Consider the following 18,851-nt stretch of genomic DNA (forward strand, 5'->3'; position numbering starts at 1 on the left):
ATCAGCTGGTCCAGGCTTTACAGGAGCATCTGAGAAGTTCCTGAATGTGGTCTGGGGACAGCTTCTGCCCCCCAGATCATCTGTCTACGACCACGAGCACGTGAGTAGCCTGCAAAGGTGCTAATTAGTCTCAGGTTATTCTCAGAGAAAACCTGCTATGCCTTTCTGATAACTACTTATTTTAGAAATATTTCCAGCCTTACACTGCACCGTCCTTCCCTTGATCATTTGTGTTTCCTATTGCTGTGTAACGAGTCACCACAGGTTAACACAAAACTGTTTATTAGCTCGTGGTTTCCATGGCTCTTCTGCTTGGGTTTTCGCCGGACTGCAGGCAGATGCCAGCTGGGGCGCGTTCCATGGGAGGCTCAGCTGGGGAGGGACCCACTTCCAAGCTCTCTCGGCAGAGTTCATCTCCTCACAACTGTAGGACTTCTGGGAAGAGATCCCTGCCAGGTGCCCCTATAGGCCCTCCCACTGTAGGGCAGCATGGTCAGACTCATGGGGTCTCACATATCACAGGAGTGACATCCAATCCCCTTCGCGTAGTGGCTGGTTCCCATCCACTCCCAAGCGCTTTGTCCTCAAAACATTAATAAAAGTAAACTGAAGAAGAGTTGGGTTCACTCAGCGGTCTAGAGGTCTTTTGCCTAGAAAACTGTCAGCCAAATTTGTACCCAAGCCCTTCTCACTGCTTAACCTTTTAAAATTCCTTTTTTTTTAAAAGCTTGTATTCAAATTACAGAGGAGGGGACTATAAGGCAAATTTTTTTTAATTTTTTATTTTTTTATAAACATGTATTTTTATCCTCAGGGGTGCAGGTCTGTGAATCTCCAGGTTTACACACTTCACAGCACTCACCAAAGCGCACACCCTCCCCAATGTCCATAACCCCACCCCCTTCTCCCAAACCCCCTCCCCCCAGCAACCCTCAGTTTGTTTTGTGAGATTAAGAGTCACTTATGGTTTGTCTCCCTCCCAATCCCATCTTGTTTCATTGATTCTTCTCCTACCCACTTAAGCCCCCATGTTGCGAAAAATTTTTTTTTTTTTAAATTTTTTATTTTTTATAAACATATATTTTTATCCCCAGGGGTACAGGTCTGTGAATCACCAGGTTTACACACTTCACAGCACTCACCAAAGCACATACCCTCCCCAATGTCCATATTCCCACCCCCTTCTCCCAAACACCCTCCCCACAGCAACCCTCAGTTTGTTTTGTGAGATTAAGAGTTATTTATGGTTTGTCTCCCTCCCAATCCCATCTTGTTTCATTGATTCTTCTCCTACCCACTTAAGCCCCCATGTTGCATCACCACTTCCTCATAGCAGGGAGATCATATGATAGTTGTCTTTTTCTCTGCTTGACTTATTTCACTAAGCATGATACGCTCTAGTTCCATCCATGTTGTTGCAAATGGCAAGATTTCATTTCTTTTGATGGCTGCATAGTATTCCATTGTGTATATATACCACATCTTCTTGATCCATTCATCTGTTGATGGACATCTAGGTTCTTTCCATAGTTTGGCTATTGTGGACATTGCTGCTATAAACATTCGGGTGCATGTGCCCCTTTGGATCACTACGTTTGTATCTTTAGGGTAAATACCCAATAGTGCAATTGTATTTAAAACAGTTATGTAAAATAATATCTTGGTCAACTCCCTGTTTAACTGATCTTTTTTTTTTTTTTAATTTTTTATTTTTTATAAACATATATTTTTATCCCCAGGGGTACTTTGCGAAAAATTTTAACAAAAACAGAACTTGTTGATAACAATGAAGTTGTATTACTAGGAAGAAATTTCATACCAGGATAATGTGAGGTGTAATGTTTTTCTCTACAACCAATCTAGAGATCACCACCCAGCTCCTGGCAACCACCATTCTACTCTGTCTCTAGGAATCTGACTCTTCCAGGTGCCTCATGTAAGTGGAATCATGCAGTTTTTGGCCTTCTGCGTCCGGCTTATTTCATTTAGCATGATGTCCTCTGGGTTCACCTATGCAGGATTGTCTTCTTGTTTAGGGATGAATAATATTCCACTGTGTGGGGGCACCTGGGTGGCTCAGTGGGTTAAGCTGCTGCCTTCGGCTCAGGTCATGATCTCAGGGTCCTGGGATCGAGTCCCGCATCGGGCTCTCTGCTCAGCAGGGAGCCTGCTTCCTCCTCTCTCTCTCTCTGCCTGCCTCTCAGTCTACTTGTGATTTCTCTCTATCAAATAAATAAATAAAATCTTTAAAAAAAAAATATTCCACTGTGTGTGTGTATAAGTGTGTGTGTATATGTTTATTTTATGTGTGCATATAAGTGTGCATACCTATGTATTATGTGTGTATACATGTGTGTTGTGTTATGTGTGTATAAATGTGCATACATGTGTATTGTGTGTATTATGTGTGTAAGTGCATATACGTGTGTATTGTGTGTGTGTCATATGTGTGTGTGCATGTGTATTATATGTGTGTGAGTGTTTATATGTGTGTATATGTATATGTGTGTGTGTGTGTGTACGTGTGGCTGTGTACATCGATCTTCATTATCCATTCATCTGCTGACGAACACTTGGGTTGTTTCTGTGTCTTTACTATTGCAATGAACACAGAAGTGCAGACAGTCTTTTCAAGACCCTGAGGTCATCGCCTTCACATACACACCATAGTGGGACTGCGGGGTCAAACAGTAGTTCTTTTTACTTTTTGAGAACACTGTTTTCTACAGAGGCTGCACCAATTCGCATTCCCACCAACAGTGCACAAGGACTCCTTCTTCTCCGTGGCCTCACCCACACTTAGTTTGCTTTTTAAGAGCAGACATCCTGGCAGGAGGAGGTGATATTTCGTTACGGTTCTGATCTGCATCTCCCTGATGATGAGGGATGTGGAGCATCTTTCCATGTGTCTGTTGACAATCTGTAGGTCTTCTTCTGAAAAAGTGTCAACTCATGTCCTCTACCCATTTTTAATCAGGTTTTGGGGGGCAGGGGTTTTGTTTGGTTTTTGCAACTGAATTGTATACATTCCTTACATATTTTGGATATTGAATTTTTATCCGATATATAGTCTGTAGGTGTTTTCTCCCACTGGTTGCCTTTTCATTTTGTTGACTGTTTCCTTTGCTGTTCAGAAGCCTGCTGTTTGACAAATGTTGGTGAGGACACAGAGAAAGGGGAACCTCTGACAATGCTGGTGGAAACGCAAGCTGGTGCAGCCACTCTGGAAAACAGTGTGCAGGTTCCTTAGAAAGTTAAAAATAGAGCTACCCTACGACCCAGCAATTGCACTCTGGGTATTTATCCCAAGGATATAAATACAAACATAGTGATTCGAAGGGACACGTGCACCCCAATGTTTGTAACAGCAACATTCACAACAGCCAAAATATAGAAAGAGCCCAGATGTCTATTGACAGATGAATGGATATAGAAGACGTGGTCTATATACACAATGGAATACTATGCAGCCACCAAAAAGAATGAAATCTTGCCATTTGCAACAACACGGATGGAGCTAGAGGGTATCGTGCTGAGTGAAATAAGTCAATCGGAGAAAGACAACTATCATATGATCTCCCTGATATGTGGAGTTTAAGAAACAAAACAGAAGATCATAGGGGAAGGGATGGAAAATAAAACAAGAAGAAAACAGAGAGAGAGAGACAACCCATAAGAGATCCTTAACCCCAGGAAACAAACTGAGGGTTGCTGGGGGAGGGGCACCGAGGAGGACACATGACGTAAGGGGCGCCGGGTGTTGTGTGCGACTGATGAATCGGTGACCTCTGCTTCTGAGACTAATAATACAGCGTGTACAGGTTAACTAAATAGAATTTAAACAAAACATTTGTTAAGAAGCTTGTTGTTCAATGTCACCCCACTCCTCTACTTCTGGTTTTTGTTGCTTGTGCTGTTGCTGTTGCTGTGTCCAAGAACTCGTGCCGAGACCAACTTCATGAAGTTTCTCCCCAGTGTTCACTTCTAGGGGGTCACAGTCCCAAGTCCTGCGGTTAAATCTTTAATCCACTTGGACTTTCCGCACATGCACAGTGTGAAACCAGATGCAACTTCAGTCTCGTGCATGTGGATCTTGTTTTCCAAAACCCTTTGTTGAAGTGGCTGTCCTCCCCCAGGGGGTTCCTGGCACACTGCAGATCCGTCTGGCCGCCTGTGCGGACGACTTTGCTTCCACGTCCTCTGCGCTGTTCCTTACTCTGCAGCCCGGCGTGACCAGGACCGCGCTGTTCGTGCGACTCCGTCGTGTATTCTTGAGTCAGGACGTGCGGTGCCTCCACCATCCTTCTTCCTTCTCAAGGCCGCTCTCGCTGTTTGGGGTCTTCCATGCTTCCACATACATTTCAGGGTTACCCCGATGCCGATTCCAAAGACACCACAAGGAAAGAAAAACGCAGGCCAGGATCCCTATTGAACATAGATGGGAAAACCCTCAACAAAATACTAACCAGCGAAACTCGGTGGCACACGCGGCAGTTCAGACACCAAGACGGAGGGATGGATCCCGTGCAAACACCAGTTAGCCTGAGGCGCCGCAGGCCCAGAAGGAACCACAGAAGTCCTCTCAGCAGCCACCTGCCCTCATCCAGCCCTTCAGAGCTCTGGGTCACAGACGTCTTCAGGACCAGAGAGAGCGGGGCCATCCCCAAGCCCAGGCGAGAGCCCAGCCAGCCCACAGCTATCCTCAGACGCCTCAGGGAGCACTGTGAGGCCACAGCCTCTGGAGGGGCAAGAGAGGGCTTTTGTGTGATCATGGTCTTAAGCCACTGAGGCTTTTAGTCCTGTGTCATCTTTCTTATGGTAAAATCACTCCTGTGAAGCCTGGAACCTGAGGCATGGTGGTGGCCACCAGCGCCCCCAGGCAGACCCACTTCCTCGGGCTAAACGGCCCCACGGCACTCAGGCTTGCCTCTCCTGGTGATCCACTCCGTAGGCCTGCAGTCCGGCGCGCCCCTTCGCTCCACGCATGTGTCTGAGTTCCATCAGGTGTGTATGGTCACCTCTTTCGGCCTGCTCCTGGGCGCTGACCCACAACATGAATGTCCTCTATGGGACAGACCCGGGGTCACACTCCGTTTGGGACTATCATGAACACACTTAGAATGTCTCCGTGTGGACATGCCGTCCCACTTCTCCTGAGTCACCTCCAGGCGACAGAACTGCTGGGTCACCTGGCAAGTGTATGAGGTGGTCACTCTGTAAGATACTGCTGTGCTGGTTTCCAGACAAGCTGCTGAGGTCCGAGGTGGCTCGTGTGCAGGGCCACTGGAGGACTAAGTGACCGCCACGTCATATGGACGGTATAGAAGCCAGTATCAAAGCAGCAGGAGACAAGCAGGGTTCTCCACCCCCCACCTCTCGGGACCCAGCTAGCTGGCGCACCTGTGGCCTGGGGTCCCAGCCACATCGGCGACCCAGCAGCCCAGGGCTCACGGTCTGCTCGCCGAGCAAAGGCGTACTGCACACACACAGGCGCCCTGTTCACATCAGCAGGAATGAATCAGTGACCATGATCACAGAGACTAAGGTAGAATCATACAGGATGCTTTATGCCAAAAGGAATATTTTCTGAAAGAATTGTACTCAGAGCAGCTCAGTGGTCCTCAGACTAGAAATCGTGGTGGACAGCACCCGCCGCCACGCCGGAGCACAGAGAGCTCAACAGCTGGTCCGCCCGTGAGCGTCCCACAGAAGACACTCTTGGCCACCGCCATGGTGGCTGCTTCCCTTCCTGGCTGCCAGGCTGAGTGGTTTCACTCAAGAGGGGGAAGGAAGGTGAGCAGAGGCCCACAGTCACGGGTCTGCCATGCGCTCACCCCGTGACCATCAGTCTCTTCAACCAAAGGGGAATTCTTTCTTTTTTAAAAATTGTTATTGTGTTATGTCAGTCACCATAAAATACACCATTAGTCTCTGATGCAGTGTTCTGAGATTCAGTGTTTATGCACCTCACCCCCAGTTCCATGCAACAGGTGCCCTCCTTAGTACCCACCACCAAAGGGGATTCTGTCCCACTGTGTGCTGCCCATGGGACAAATGAGGGGGTGCCCAGTCCCCACTGTGCTACAGGGCAAGTGTGGCGGTCACTCCCACCGTGCACATGGGCATGATGGCAGAGCCACTGCAGGGAGGACCCGTCCCGCTCCCGGCCAAGGCTGTGCTGCCTCAAGTGAGCAGTGACGTGCAGCCTCTGGCAGAGAGACACCCGCAGCAGTGCTCTGACCCCACATTGCCTCAGATTTAAGAGGACTTGTGAGCCAACCATGTGCCCTTCAAACAGGGAGGCTTCAGGGGATGTGCTGGGGACAGAGGTGCCGGCCTGGTCAACCACCTCCAAGGTGACACAGGGGTGCACAGCTAGGCTTCCGCAGAAGCGTCTGAACGTAGCCCTGTGGTCCAGTGCGGTAAACGGGTCCCACGGAGGCCCTATCCTGCTCTCTCAAATCCGAGATCAAGAGAGACATGACTCACATCTCCATGGCAAATGAACATGAAGAAGTGCCCAACTTCCTAGTCACCAGGAAATGTAAACTGAAACCATAATGGGCTACATCTTCCAGGATGGCTAAAACGAAGACAGACAACACTAAGTGCTAACAAGGTTGCAGAGCACCCCACAGTCCAGAAAGACTGTGGTTGGGACACCAGGGTGACTCAGTCCATTAAGCATCCACCTCTTCATTTTGGCTCAAGTCATGATTTCGGGGTCATGAGATCGACCCCCACCCTGGGCTCTGCACTCAGCGTGGAGTCTGCTTGAAAATTTCTCTCCCCACTTCTTCCGCCCCTTCTGCCACTCGTGCTTGCATGTGTGCTCTCTCTTGCTTTCTAAAATAAATGAATGAATAAATACCTAAAAAAGATAGAAAGACTGTTGCCTGGTAAAATTGAACAGACACAGACCTATGGCCCAGCAATCCCACTCTTGGATTTATACCCAAAAGAAACGCATGCATATTCTCCCCAAAAGACATGTATGAGAATCATCAGAGCAGCATTACTTACAATGACCAAAAGACAGAACCAGCCCAGATGTCCATCAACAGCCAAGTGGATGAGTCGCGAGAATTCATGAACTGCTGTCGCATACGACATCGTGAGACACGAGAGGACCTAGAGTGAAACACCAAGCACACGAGAGCACATTCTGTGTGATTCCACTTACATAAATACTAGAAACAAGCGAAACTAATCTGTGGTGGCAGGTGGTCAGGACCACGGTTACCTTTGGGAGCTGCAGGAGGAAGGGCGTGTGGGGCTGTGGGGTTCTGGCACATCTGGTTCTAGACTGGGCGTTGGTTTCTTTGATGTGTGCCGTTGACAGAAACCCACCGAACCGTCCACTTCAAATGTGGGCATTTCCGTGTACTCATTGTGTGATTCACAAAAGTCTGCACACCGATGTAAGGCACACTTAATAATACTATGTTTTATGTTTGAGAATTACTATATGTTGGCTAACTAACATAATGAATAATTAATTAATTAAAAAGAAAATTGCTGGGGCACCTGGGTGGTTCAGTGGGTTAAGCTGCTGCCTTCGGCTCAGGTCATGATCCCAGGGTCCTGGGATCGAGACCCGCATCGGGCTCTCTGCTCAGCGGGGAGCCTGCTTCCTCCTCTCTCTCTGCCTGCCTCTCCGTCTACTTGTGATTTCTCTCTGTCAAATAAATAAATAAAATCTTTAAAAAAAAAAAAAAAGAAAATTGCTAAGAGAGTAGATCTTAAAAGTTCTAATTATAAGGGAAAAATTGTAACTATGTGTGGTGACAGACGTCAATTAAATTGATTGTGATCATTTCTCAGTCTATACGGATGTAAGTCATTATGCTGGATGCCTGAAACTAATACAATGTTATGTGTCAATTATATCTCAATATAAAAAATAAACAAACACAAGGACTGTCAAATTTTTGTGTTGTCACATACTTGCTCACAATATATAGCCTACTACAAATCAAAAAAAGTTGACACACCACAAAAAGTCTAATCCCTTTGAAATATAGATAGTGAGAGAATACAGAAATGGTTGAAAACCAACACACTACAAAATGAGAGGTCCAGCAGCCATTTGCCGGCCAGGCTGTGTTCCGGCCACAGGCAGAGGACAGTGGGCCCCCAACGTGATCTGCAGCACACCAGTGTTTACATGCCACGGTCATGCCGTGTGAGGCTCTGGTGCAGCCCACAGACCCCGTCAGAACTGTGCGGGGTCACCAGGCTCCTTGCAGGAAAATTCCACGGAAATCAGGGAATCCAAGGTCTGCTGAAGCCAGGAAGCAGTCAGCACACCTCATCTCCCATGGCCCCCCAGCCCCGCTCAAACTCCAGAAGGTGGAAACCTCATGCACGAGTTTCCCATTCAGCGCCGTTCTGCTCCTGCCTCCTGGCTCCAGCTCCCGTGCGGCCGTCACCGCAGCTCTCAGGAGCTTGCGAGCCACATACATAATTGCTTGTTGAAACTAATTGACTCCTCTGAGCTGAGCTCCTCTGAGTGAATCTGCTGTGGTTCGTAACTGGGAGAGACGTCATCACGCCCATGAGGACGCCCTGGAGTCCCAGGTCCTGACTCTCCCTGAGCCTAACGAGCCAGAACCCCCCAGCCTTCTCGTCGCCTGGGGCCTGGCAAGGCACCTCCCCCAGGCGGCTGCTCAGCCTGCCGAAGCCCTGCCTGACCTCCTTTTAATGATTCCCCTGGGAAGAGAGCACTTTGGTCTCCCAGCTCATAAAACTTCTCCCACCAAAGTTGCCTGCAGTCTTTGTAAACTATCAATTTGATTGGGTGCCATGAGGTTTATGAATTATTCCCCAATTGCCCAAAGAACACAAACTTCTTGTCAGAAACAGGGCTCAAACTAAAATACGTTCCCTTGGGTGAAGTGGGTCAGGGAAGGGCCAGATGCTGAGCAGGGGCTCAGCTGCAAGAGCTGAGTGGTGTTGGAGAATAGCCCAGGAGGGGCAGAGCCGTCACCTCACCTCTGCTCCTTGCAGGTGGAAAACATGCCAAGCCGCTACCTGAAGATGCCTGGCAACTCGTAGCCACCAGGAGGCCGAAGTTCCAAAGCATGAAAACCAGCTATGGGCAGAGACTCGGGTGTGTCCGGGGTCCTTGCTTCCAGGGAGGGCCTGGCATCTCCCGGCCCAGCAGGTGCCTCCTGGCCAGCACCCACCCGGGAAGGAAGCTGTGGCCAAACGCCAAGCTCCAGCACCTGCCGAGCTGTTTGCTACGAGTCCCTATTGAGAGTGAGCACAGGATTCCCATGTCTGCAGATCCAGGGTAAACAGGCTACCGCATTTCCACCTGGTCTTCAAGGAATTACTGAAATAGTCCAAAGGTCTCAACTATCTAACCTTCAACCTAGGCCTGGAGCAATGCAGGACACCCCACACAGCCCCTCATTCGACGTCCATTCTCACCCGATAGGAGGTCTCTCCAGCACTCATCTTCTCTTATTCCCGTGACACCAAAATTGCGCTCAGGACTAGACATCACTATCAACAGTGACACTATCTCTGTAGGTTCACTCCACCTCCTCCTCCAACTGTTGCCACTTCCTGGCCCCTTGATGGGGTATCAATGTGTCCTCTCTGCTCACCCTCTTCCAAGACTCTGTCCCGACCACCTCAGCAAAACTGTTCTGTCACAGCCATGTGGCCTCCGCCATGGTTAAGCGAGCTGAGGATAGGAAGGTGCCATCAGCAGCAGCTGGCTCTCCACCTTCCTGGCGCCTGCCCTTCCCAGTCTCCTGCGCTGGTGCCATCCTGTTCCTGATCTCTTAGCATCAGAGGGCTCGGGCTCATCATCCCCCTTCTCTTTTCTCTCTCTAGCTCTTCCTTTGAGGTCTTAACCAGTCTTGTGACTTCCACAGCAACATTCTCAAGTAAGTGCCACTGCCTAGGTTCTCCCTAACGTCCAGACCTGTGTCCAGCAGCTCACTGACCGACTCCACTCAGATGTCTCCTCACCTCACAGATGTAATGTGTCCAAAGTAGAACCCTTAAATCCCCCCCAACAAAACTTGCTCTATCTATAGCTTTTTCCATCTCTATTAATGGAATCCATCTTCTAGTTGCTCAGGCCAAAACCCTGAGTCATTCTTGCTCCTTCTTTTTTCCTCATATCCCACAGCTGTCCTATTGGATCTACTCTGAGAATGTATCTAGACCCCACTGGCTTCTTCCTTCACTGCTGCCATCACCACCACCTCACACTTGGATTATTGCAATGGCCTCCCAACTGGGCTCCCTGTCACTACACTATAGTGTCTCCTCAACACAGCTGCTAAGGGGTCCTTCCAAATGTGAGATGGAGCTCATCACCCCTCCACTCATAATACTTAAAGGTTCCCAACCCTTTCAGATCACAGTTAAGGTCCTCATCAGGACCTGCAAGGCTTTACGTAACCTGGGTCTCCTCCACCCTGACATCATCTTCTCCTGCCATATCTTCCTATCACCTCACTCCAGACACACAAGCTCCACAGCTGTTTCTCAAACACCCCGGAAACACTCCTTCCCTGTAGAAGAGGAAAGGGTGGAAGGGGAAGGGAAGGACTCAAAACAATGGAAGAGGAGAGCATGGGTGGACAGATGGATCAACAGGTGGGGGGATGGGTGAAAGGATGAATGTGTGAATGGATGGTGGACATATAGCTGGTGGACGAGTGGGCAGGTGGATGAATGGACGGATGGATGGATGGTAGACGGATGAGTGGATGGAAATAAGGTGGATGGATGGATAGATGGGTGGAAAGTGAGTCATCAGGCTGGTAAATGAGCAGATGAGAGGGTTGATGGTACAGACACAAATAAGAGCCACTGGCCTCTGCCCTCAAGGAGCTCACAGGAGGAATCAACACTGATAAATAAATACTGTGACTTCCTTTTGCCAGGAAAAGGTGGCTTGAGATGGAGTCAGGAGTCACCCAAAAAGCTTAGAAGAGAGTGGGCTTTAAGCACAGGCTCAGAGACAGCCATCCTAACCAGATGATTCCAGGTCCACAAGACAAGGAGTCCCAACTCAAGACCTGGGTCACCAAGTTGCACTTGGGTAGGGAGTTCCTCAAAAGCCAGTGGAGTTCTGCAGCCACAGGTCAAACCTCAGGGTAGCCTAGAGGCAGGAGGCATGCCATGAGTATGAGTAGCCCTGATGTGGATGAGGGGCAGCTGACCCTGAGGCTTTGGGTCTGCCTTGGGTGCCCAGACAATGGACATGGGGCTCCTGGGAGCACATAGAAGACCACCCAGGAGCTGAACTCTAGAAAAGAACATTGAACCTGCACAAGAGGAAATGGTGTCCCTGAGAGTGGGAACAGCACAACAAGAACACAGATCAATGAGAAAACACAAACCAGAGAGGAGCCAGGTCTCAGAACAGCCACACCACCATCTGTGTGTCCATACTGGCATGGCCAAGGTGATAAGAGAGGATGGGTTTTCAGAATGTTTGGAGCCACCCACCATCACCCAACCAGTGAACCAAGAACCATCTGGGTCATCCCCTCTTCAGTCTACATCAGATATGTCCCCACCCCTCAGATCTCCGTCCCAAATGCTTGCCCCCAGTCTCACATTGCCACCACACCTTAATGTTCCCCTGATGATGCTGGAGTACCAGTCTGTCCCCAGACCAAGCTTAGAGCAATTTCTAAAATTCAGGTTCCTTTGGACATCACTCACTTCTCCCTCCAGACACAGGAAGCTTCCGGGTGGAGCTGTGAGTTCTGCCCACATTCAGATGCTGCTGGCCAGTCCCCAATGTCATTTGGTCTTCCTGCTGTGATCCCATCACATGGCACTGCAATGGTGCCTGCACCCTATTTGTGGTGAAGTTGGGCACAGACACATGTGGAGGTCATTGGGACGCTCTCAGGACCTACTGGTCATCTGTGCTCCCCCTCCAGCCTCAGCTTGAGTGTCACACTCCCTAGTGTCCCCAGCTGAGGTTGGAGTCCCCATGGCAACTTAGCCTTGTCAGTCTTGGTCACCTTCCACAGTCTGTCCTAATGGCCTACAAATCTGTCTCAAAGGGCAAGAGCTGACCTAATGTGTTTCTGGTGTCTCCCCCAGACCCAATCAGCACCTGGAACAGCAAGACACCAAAACATTTTGTGAGATAGTGGAGAGTCCCATGCTCCATGGTTGCTGCTATGAGGACTGGAAGTACAGGCGAATAAACCAGTTTGAGAGAAGAGAGTTATATTTTTGACCTGTGGAATCTGAAATCCAACTGGACATTCCACCAGGTAGCTGGACAAGTAACTCCACAAGAAGGGACACTTGGGGACAATAGGTGAACAGAAAGAAGCTGAAAAACCACTAGGGTCAGTGGTAACACTTGAGGAGACAGGTCAGAAGATAAACCCTGCAATATAACTAGACCTCAGAGGCACAGTATGAACAGGCGAGGTATGTGTGGGTGCATACAAGGATTCATGCACCAGACAGGACCTGGATGGCCTCTCTCCTCACAAGGGCTTGTCCATCCCTGGGGGGCTCTCCAGGGGATGGAGAGATGAGGGACAGAATAAAGGGGACCCAGGCCTTGGGCAACATGACAACTCACCAGAAAAGCCTTTAGCTGTCTGTGTGGGCTCAGTGGGCATCCAAGATTGGCAGATCAGGGGAAGAGATTCTCCCCTGGGCTTGGCAGAGCTGCAAACAGCGGTGCACCAGGAAAGAGGTGAGGAGAAGCACCAAAGGGAAGGTTTCACTTTCCCCTGTGTTTTCAATTGTTTGAACTTTAACTAAGTTTGTTTGTTTTCTGGAGGAAGGAGGGATAGTAAGCTAGGTGATGAAGCCTCATGGGGAAGGTCTGGGTGCAACTTTGCAGACTGGCTGGCTGTGCTGGCCTCTGCCTGGTCTTACCTTGTGTGCAAAACAAGACGGTAAACTTGCCTGGCCTACTTTTCAGAGAAGCTGTGGGCACGAAATTATCTATAAAATGTAATGACCAGACCACACGTAAGGGGTAACTGCTGCTTACATTCACCAGGTCAGCAGCATAGGAAACAGACCTTCTTATACTGTGGGGTATAAACTGGCACAGCCTCCTGAGGCAACTAGGCAGTAATTTGTCAAAGAATCAAGCAGGAGTCCAAAGAGGCTCGTTCAGGCACATTCTTTGCAGTATTGTCCATAAGGGGAAAATACTGAGATCCACTAAGTGCCAATTAGTAGGAAGTTGGTGAAACAAATGATGGTACTGATTTACTAGAAAGACAGCTAATTAAAAAATAAGACTTAGAACTGTTATTTGTTGATATGAAAATACATATATTCATATATTAAATGGAAATTAAGGTTTCAAACTTTGATATCCTGTGATAATATTTTTATAAGAGTGAGAATATACTTAGAAAAGCATTTCAAATGTGGTTATTTCTTAACTGCCCTTGAGCATATATGCTTTACTAATAAGGGAAAAAAGTAAGGTTATTTGTCCCCTTTAAAAAGTTCATATATCAGGGTGCCTGGGTGGCTCAGTGGATTCAGTCTCTGCCTTCAGCTCAGGTCATGATCTCAGAGTCCTGGGATCAAGCCCCGCATTGGGCTCTCTGCTCAGCAGGAAGCCTCTCTCTCTCTTTCTCTCTCTCTCTCTCTCTCTCTCTGCCTGCTTCTCTGCCTACTTATGATCTGTCAAATAAATAAATAAAATCTTTTTTTAAAAAGTTCATATATCTATTAAAGAAAGTGAACCACTAATTAATAACCTTCAAAAAGAAAAAGCTCCAGACCCAGATGGTTTCACTGTTAAGTTCTACCAAACATTTAAGAAGGAAAAGATACTAGCTCTCTAAAGCTCTTCCAGAAACTAGAAGCAGAGGGAGTACTTCCTAACTCATTCTATAAATCTAGCATTACCCTAATACCAAAACCAGACAAAGACATTACAGGAAAGAAAAACTATAGATTAAATCTCTTGTGAACACAGATATAAAAATCCTCAAAAATAAAATCCAATAAATCCAACAATTTCTTTCAAAAAATCATACACCACAATCAAGTGGGATTTGTTCCAGGTATATAAGATGAGACCTGTGAAAATCAATTAATGTAATCCATTGCATCTAAGGGCTAAGAAGAAAAATCACATGATCATATCAATAGATACAGAAAAATCATTTGAGAAAATCCAACACCCATTCATGATGAAAACTCAGCAAACTGGGAATGGATAAACTTGATTTTATTTATTTTCATATTCACTTATTTATTTATTACTTAAATATTCACAAAATATTCACAAGAAAATCTGAAATGGTATTAAAAATTAATAATTAAATTATATTTGTGTATATATAGCATTTATATGTATCATCAGTATTCCAATAACCCAGGAATATTTTTTACGAACTCAAGTCTACATACCCCTGAATTTTTATTCTATGTATACATATGCTTATATATGATATCAAAAAGGCATTTTAAAAATGCAGCCTATTTTAATATTTCTGATACTCACATTTGCTTATAGCTTTCAAGGTGTGAAACCTTTTATAAAAGTACTTTCAAACTTGATTTTTTAAAAAGTCTACAAAACTTGAGCACCTGCATGGCTCAGTGGGTTAAGCCACTGCCTTCGGCTCAGGCCATGATCTCAGGGTCCTGGGATGGAGCCCGCATCGGGCTCTCTGCTCAGCAGGGAGCCTGCTTCCTCCTCTCTACCTCTGCCTGCCTCTCTGCCTACTTGTAATCTCTCTCTCTGTGTCAAATAAATAAATAAAATCTTTTTTTGAAAAAAGTCTACAAAACTTGATAAACTTGATAAAGAATAATTTATTTTTAAAAAGCCTACAGCTAATGTCTGATGAGAAACTAGATGCTTTCGCTCCTGAGACTGGGAGAAGGCCAGGGCAGCCCATCTTGCTGCTTACATTCAACATCTCACTGGAAGACTGAGCTAATGTGATAAGACAAGAAAAGGAAATAAAAGTATACACATTGAAAGGGAAGAAAGAAAATTCAAGTTCTCAGATGACATGATTGTCTATGTAGAAAATCCCCCCAAAAAAGACAAAGAAACTCCTGTAACATAAGTAATTCCAACAAGGGTGCAAAATGTAAGTTCAATGTACAAGTCAGTTGCTTTTATATATTACCAATATCTCAGCAATAAAAAAATAGAATTTAAAACACAATAGCATTTACATTGGCAAAAATTAAATATTAGGTATAAATCAAACAAAATACATGTAAGTTCTACATGAGAAAAGAATAGAAAACTCCAAAGAAAGAAATCAAAGAAAATCTAAATAAATGGAAAGATGTTCCATGCTGGTGCATAGGAAGACTCAGTATTGTTAAAATGTCAATTCATCCCAATTTTATTTATAAATTCAAAGCAATCCCAATCAAAATTCCACCAAGTTAACTTACAGATATCAACAAACTGATTCTAAAATTTAGCCCTCACAAAAAGGACAAAGTGAGAAGACTGAGACTATGTTACGTCACTTACTGTAAAGTTACAGTTATCAAGCCAGCTTAGCACTGGTGACAGAACAGACTAATTGATCAGTGAAACAGAACAAACCCATGTGAGCACAGGCAACTAATTATTGACAAAGAAGCAAAGACAATACAATGGAGAAAGGAACACTTAAAACTCAACAGTAAGAAAATATCCAGTCAAAAAATGGGCAGAAGACATGAACAGAAACTTCTCCAAAGAAGACATACAAATGGCTAAAAGGCACATGATAAAATGTTCTTTATTTTTCCCCTTTTTTAAAAATTTAAGTTCAATTTAAATAGCATATCGTGTATTGCTCATTTCAGGGGTAGAATTTAGTGATTCATCAATTGCATAGAACACCCACTGTTCAGTCCATCACGTGCTACTTAATGCCCATCCCCCAGTCACCCCATTCTCCCACCCCCCTCCTTCCAGCAACACTCAGTTTGTTTCCTATGATTAAGAGTGTCTTATGGTTTGCCTCCCTCTCTGACGTTGTCTTATTTTTCCTTCCCTTCCCCTATATTCATCTGGTTTGTTTCTTAAATTGAAAGGACATTCTCTTCATCAAATGCTGCTGGAACACCTGGATGTCCACATGCAAAAAAAAAAAAAAAATGTAGATAGTGACCTTACAACTTTTATCCAAAAAATTAACCCAAAACAAATCCTAGAACTAAATGTAAAGTGCAAAACTACAGAACTTCCGGATGGTAACATAAGAGAAAATCAAGGTGGCCTTGGGTTTGATGATGACTTTTTTAGGTACAACACCAAAAACAAAACCCATGAGAGAAAAAGTCGGCAAGTTGGACTTCATTAAAATTAAAATTTCTGCAAAAGACACATATCAGATAAAAGACTTGTATCCAAACTATTAAAAGGACACTTAAAACTCAACAGTAAGAAAACATCCAGTCAAAAAATGGGCAGAAGACATGAACAGAAACTTCTCCAAAGAAGACATACAAATGGCTAAAAGGCACATGATAAAATGTTCAATGTCACCTGCCATTAGGGAGATACAAATCAAAACCACAATGAGATACCACCTTACGCCAGTTAGTACGGCCAAAATTAACAAAGCAGGAAACAACAAATGTTGGTGAGGATGTGGAGAAAGGGGAATCCTCTTGCCCTGTTGGTAGGAATGCAAGCTGGTAAAATCACTCTGGAAAACAGTGTGGAGATTCCTCAAGATGATAAAAATAGAGCTTCCCTATGACCCAGCAATTGCACTTCTAGGTTTGTACACCAAAGATACAGATGTAGTGAAAAGAAGGGTCACATGCACCCCAACGTTCATATCAACAACATCCACAATAGCCAAACTATGGAAAGAGTTGAGATGTCCATCGACAGATGTTGGATAAAGAAGATGTGGTCCAGGGTGCCTGGGGGGCTCAGTAGGTTAAAGCCTCTGCCTTTGGCTCAGGTCGTGATCCCAGGGTCTTGGGATTGAGCCGCGCATCGGGCTCTCTGCTCATCAGGGAGCCTGCTTCCCCCTCTCTCTATATATGCCTCTCTGCCTATTTGTGATCTCTGTCTGTCAATAAATAAATAAAATCTTAAAAAAGAAGAAGAAGAAGAAGATGTGGTCCATATACACAATGGAATATTACTCCGCCATCAGAAAGGATGAATACCCAACTTTTGCATCAACATGGACGGGACTGGGGAAGATTCTGCTGAGTGAAATAAGTCAAGCAGAGAAAGACAATCATCATATGCTTTTATTCACATGTGGAGCATAAGGATTAGTGTGGAGGACTGCAGGAGAAGGGAGGGAACATTAAAGGGGGGGAAATCAGACAAACCGTGAAATACTCTGGACTCCGAGAAACTATCTGAAGGTTTCAGAGGGGAGGGGGGAGGGGAGGGGGTGACCGGGTGACAGGCATTAAAGAGAACACGTGATGTGAAGGGCACTGGATGTTATATGCAAGTAATGAAATACTGAACACTACATCAAAAAGTAATGAGGTACACACCATTAGCCACATCAGTGGCTAACTGAACACAATTTAAAAAATGAAAAAATAACAATAAAAATATAAATTGGCTATTAAAAAAATAAAACAAGAACCCAATTGAAAATGAGCAGACACCCCACCAAAGAAGAGACACAGATGGAAAATAAGCATATGAAAATGCTTATTAAGGACTGCTAATTAAAACAACTATGAGAGTACTGGCATAAAAACAGACACATAGACCAGTGGAACAGAATAGAGAGCCCAGATATGGACCCTCAACTCTATGGGCAAATAATCTTCAACAAAACAGGAAAAAATATACAGTGGAAAAAAGACAGTCTCTTCAATAAATGGTGCTGGGAAAACTGGGCAGGTATATGTAGAAGAAAAAACCGACCATTCTCTTACACCGTACACAAAGATAAACTCAAAATGGATAAAAGACCTCAACATGAGACAGGAATCCATCAGAACCCTAGAGGAGAACATAGGCAGTAACCTCTTCGATATCAGCCACAGCAACTTCTTTCAAGATATGTCTCCAAAGGCAAAGGAAACAAAAGTGAAAATGGACTTTTGGGACTTCATCAAGATCAAAAGCTTCTGCACAGCAAAGGAAACAGTCAAGAAAACAAAGAGGCAACCCACGGAATGGGAGAAGATATTTGCAAATGACAGTACAGACAAAAGGTTGATATCCAGGATCTATAAAGAACTCCTCAAACTCAACACACACAAAACAGATAATCATATCAAAAAATGGGCAGAAGATATGAACAGACACTTCTCCAATGAAGACATACAAATGGCTATCAGACACATGAAAAAATGTTCATCATCACTAGCTCTCAGGGAGATTCAAATTAAAACCACATTGAGATTTTGATGAAGTCCCCAAAGTTTATTTTCGCTTTTGTTTCCTTTGCCTTTGGGGCCATCTGTACCCCAATGTTTATAGCAGTGATGGCCACGGTCGCCAAACTACAGAAAAAACCAAGATGCCCTTCAATGGACGAATGGATAAGGAAGATGTGGTCCATATACACTATGGAGTATGATGCCTCCATCAGAAAGGACGAATACCCAACTTTTGTAGGAACATGGACGGGACTGGAAGAGATTATGCTGAGTGAAATAAGTCAAGCAGAGAGAGTCAGTTATCATATGGTTTCACTTATTTGTGGAGCATAACAAATAGCATGGAGGACATGGGGAGTTAGAGAGGAGAAGGGAGTTGGGGGAAATTGGAAGGGGAGCTGAACCATGAGAGACTATGGACTCTGAAAAACAATCTGAGGGTTTTGAAGGGGCGGAGGGTGGGAGGTTGGGGTACCAGGTGGTGGGTATTATAGAGGGCACAGATTGCATGGAGCACTGGGTGTCGTGCAAAAGTAATGAAT

Source organism: Mustela lutreola, chromosome 4, assembly GCF_030435805.1.
Source record: "Mustela lutreola isolate mMusLut2 chromosome 4, mMusLut2.pri, whole genome shotgun sequence".
NCBI classification, from domain to species: domain Eukaryota; kingdom Metazoa; phylum Chordata; class Mammalia; order Carnivora; family Mustelidae; genus Mustela; species Mustela lutreola.